The 4179-nt window shown below is 41.8% G+C and overlaps 1 pseudogene; it reads left to right on the plus strand.

The window, feature by feature from the left end:
- Positions 1-849: 849 nt before the first annotated feature.
- Positions 850-1878, plus strand: LOC101708816 (sodium/potassium-transporting ATPase subunit beta-1-like; annotated as a pseudogene).
- The last annotated feature ends 2301 nt before the right edge of the window (positions 1879-4179 follow it).

The following is a 4179-nucleotide window of genomic DNA, read 5'->3' on the forward strand; positions in this document are numbered from 1 at the left end:
TAAACCTAACCCTAACATTAACCCTAACCCTAATCTAACCATAACACTACCAGTCATATCCACACGGTAATACATTCTTCAAATTCAAAAATATACCTTACCCTTCAACTAATCCTAAGCCTAACCATCATACTCACAGTCCAATGAGGAGGCAATTTTATTCCAATTTTATCCCTAACCCTATGCCTAACCCAAACCCTATCCTGAACCCAAAGCCTAACACTACCCATCATAGACACACTGCAATGCTCAGGTATTTGAAATCCAACAGTGTACCTCACCACAACACTAACCCTAACCATAATATTCAGACACATGCTATGATAATCATGTACATGAATTCCAGGAATATCTCTGATATTAACCATAACACTTATTCTAACGCTTACACTAACCATGATTCCCACACTCCAATAGTCAGGTAAGTGAAAGCCAACACTATTTGTAACTCTTACAATAACACAAAGCACAACCCTAAGAATCAAACCCAAACTCCAGACCTTCCAACCTCATGTCTGGTGCTTGCAATTGCCTGGCCTGCAGTTCCCTGCTCCTTCCATCCCATCAATTGTCACTTGCCCCTCGCCAGTCCCTGCTGAGGCTGCGGTAGGCAGGGACTCCACTCTAGTCCCCAGTGGCTAGTCCAGGAGGCCCTGAACTCCATGGGTGAGAGGGTGCACATGGCATCCTCTGCAATCAGGGTGGGCCCCTTCCTGCCCTGGTCTGGCCAAGGCAGTCGCGTGAGTTATGCACTCAGGTATGGGGCACCTCAGTTTGGCATGAGCCTGCGGAGAGCCCACCAGGGATGCCTGAGCTGCATGTCTGCCTCTGAGGCTGCCTACCATCACCATGGCCCATGGGAAAGTCAAGGAGGGGGGCAGCTGGAAGAAGTTCATCTGGAACTCGGAGAAGAAAGACTTCCTGGACTGGACCAGTGGCAGCTGACTTAAGATCCTTCTGTTCTACATGATATTTCATGGCTGCCTAGCCAGGATCTTCATTGGAGCCATCCAGGTGGTACTGTTGACCATTAGTGAACTGGAGCCTACCTACCAAGACCAGGTGGCCCCACAAGGATGAAAGCAAATTCCTCAGATCCAAAAGACTGAAATTTCCTTTCTTCCTGCTGATCTCAAGAGCTATGAGGCCCATATGCTGAATGTAGTTAGGTTCCTGGGCAAGCACAAAGAAACAGCCCAGAAGGATGACATGACTTTCAAGGATTGTGGCACTGTGCCCAGTGAACCCAAAGAACGAGGAGACTTTAATCATGAATGAGGTGAGCAAAATGTCTGCAGCTTCAGGCTCGACTGGCTGGGAAACTGCAGGATGAAAGTTATGGCTACAAAGAAGGCAAACCCTGCATCATCATAAAGCTCAATCGAGTTCTGGGCTTCAAACCAAAGCCTCCCAAGAATGAGTCCTTGGAGTCTGTAGAGACATACACCAGGGCGAGATACAACTGGTAACTTCTGCCTGTTCAGTGCAAGCAAGAAGAAGATAAGGATAAAATTGGAACTGTGGTGGACCGGGGATTTAGCTCAGTGGTTCCACCGCCTGCCTTGCAAATGCAAGGACCCAAGTTCAATCCCCGGTACCAAAAAAAAAAAAAAAAATTGGAACTGTGGAATACTTCGGAATGGGCAGATACACTGTTTTCCTGTGCAGTATTGTCCCTACTATGGCAAACTCCAAGTATCTGTAGCCCCTGCTGGCCATATGGTTCACCAACCTCACCATGGACACTGAAGTTCACATTGAGTGTAAGGCATATGGTGAGAACATTGAGCACAGTGAGAAAGACCATTGTCAGGGACGCTTTGATGTAAAAATTGAAGTTAAGAGCTGATCACATGCACAAATCCTCCTCACTAGCCATTTAATAAGTTAAAAAATTACAAAAACAAAAAAAGCTACTAGTCTTGAACAAACTGTCATATTTATGGGACCTACACTTAATTTATATGCTTTACACTAGCATTCTGCATTTAATAGGTTAGAATGCAAATTTAAAGTGTAGCAATAGCAACAAAATATTTACTCTACTGTAAATGACAAAAAATTGTAGGGGACAGGGGAAGGGGACGTTACCAGAACCTCTGCAGTTAGTCCTGGTCTCCTGCGAGCCACGGCAGCACACGGCGAATTACAGGAAAGGTAGAAAAATGAGACCGAGAAGAAGCTGAGCTTTGGGTCTGATCAGTGCTGCTCTGGGCAGCAAAGACAAAAGCCCCCAGCTTACCACACCTTTTATTCAGTACATCGGGAGAAACAAATGTAACAGATGACTTGCAGAGAGTTCAATAGTTCACATTGGGATAAACAAGGTGTAACGGAAGGCTTGCAGAGAGTTCAGTACATCTCCGGCAAACAAGATGTTAATCAGTCCAAGAACAATGAGGAACTGAGCAGATGTTTGTTCTCCCAGGATGTTTCTTGTCCTGGAGAATCACAGCATCACTGGATCACTGAAGTCTCAGTTGTGACTGGAGGCCAAACTGGAGTTATTCTGTAGCTGGGCTGTAGGCAAGAGAACTAGGCTAACCAAATGATTTATCCCTAGAATTATGTAGCATTGCTCCCAACAAAAAATAAAAATTGAGCCTTGGGATGTGCCCATTTTTACTGTAAATTATGATTCCATAACTGACTTGTAGTGAGCAGTGTTTCCGGCCCCTAAGTATTGCTGTCATGTGTATTTTATTTAGTGTACAGCACTATAGGTGTATTCTCTGGTCATTATTCAAGCATGTTTTATCATATCTGTTTTCTACTTTATGTGAACAAGGTTTGCTGTCTAAGGTGTAAATATTCAATGGGACTAAAACTGGCAAGGTACTTTTTTTTTTTCATTTTTTTTGTTTGGCTGTTTCAAAGATAATGGCCCATCAATGAGCATTTTTAACACACTCCATTGTCTCTCCCTGTGATATTAGGTATTACTTTTTTTCCCTGGGGCTTGGGGGCATGGGCTGTCATGGGGGAACTGCCCTTTAAATTTTAAGTGACACTACAGAAAAACACAAAAAAAAATGTGTTGTGCTTTGTACTGAATGCTGTCTTGACATCTCTTCCCTGGTCCTCCAGTGTGTTCTGAAGCTGAGTCTGAGATCTGGCTCCACCTATCACTTTGGTTAGTGACAGGGCTAATTAGTTTGCTTTGTACATTTTCTTTTCCTTTTTTTCTTTCTCTGTAGGCATCACATGCTGCTACTGTGTCTTTATGAATGTTTTAACCATTTTCATGGTGGAAAAATTTTATATTTATGCAGTTGTACAATTTTATTTTTTCTGCAAGAAAAAGTGTAATGTATGAAATAAACCAAAGTCACTTGTTTGAAAATAAATCTTTATTTTGAACTTTGTAAAAAACAATGCAGTACCCCATAGACTGGTGTTAAATGTTGTCTATAGTGAAAATCCATGTTCTAACACATGTAATAATTGCCAGGAGTACAGTGCTCTTGTGGATCTTGTATGAGATGAGTCAGGTTAAAACAATGGACAGTAAAATAATGAAGGCGCGCACACACATACACACACACAAAGAATCAAACCAAATTCAAAAATGGAGGTACATGAATTTAAATCCTAAACCAAACCCTAACCCTAACTCTAACTCTAACCCACATACCCACAATACAATATTCAGGCACTTATATTTCTACACTACCACTAATCCTAATCCTAAAACTAATGTTAGCACTAACTTTCAGAACCACACTTCAATACACAGATTCTTAAATTCTGAAACTATTCCTAACCTGAAAACTAACAATAATGCTAACCCTAACCCTACCAACCATAGCTACACTGAAATGCTCATATATTGAAATCCAACCTGATACCAATCTGTAACACTAACTCTAACCCTGACTATCATGCTCACACTCAAATAATCAGGTACTTGAATTTCAACACTATCCTCAACCCTAACACTGACCCTAACACTAACCATAATACCCATATGCCAATATTCAAGTACCAGATTTCCATCACTATATGTAACTCTTACCTTAAAACAAACCCAAAGCTAACATTCATATCCACACTGCAAAACTCAGGTATATGAATTTCAACCCAAAACCTAACCCTAAACTTAACCCTGAGACTAACCATTATATCCACAATCCAACACACAGGTAGTTGAATTCCTACAGTATTCCAAAAACTAATGCT

Source organism: Heterocephalus glaber, unplaced genomic scaffold (genome assembly GCF_053883595.1).
Source record: "Heterocephalus glaber isolate CG9 unplaced genomic scaffold, H.glaber_assembly_v1.0 deba00001649, whole genome shotgun sequence".
NCBI classification, from domain to species: domain Eukaryota; kingdom Metazoa; phylum Chordata; class Mammalia; order Rodentia; family Bathyergidae; genus Heterocephalus; species Heterocephalus glaber.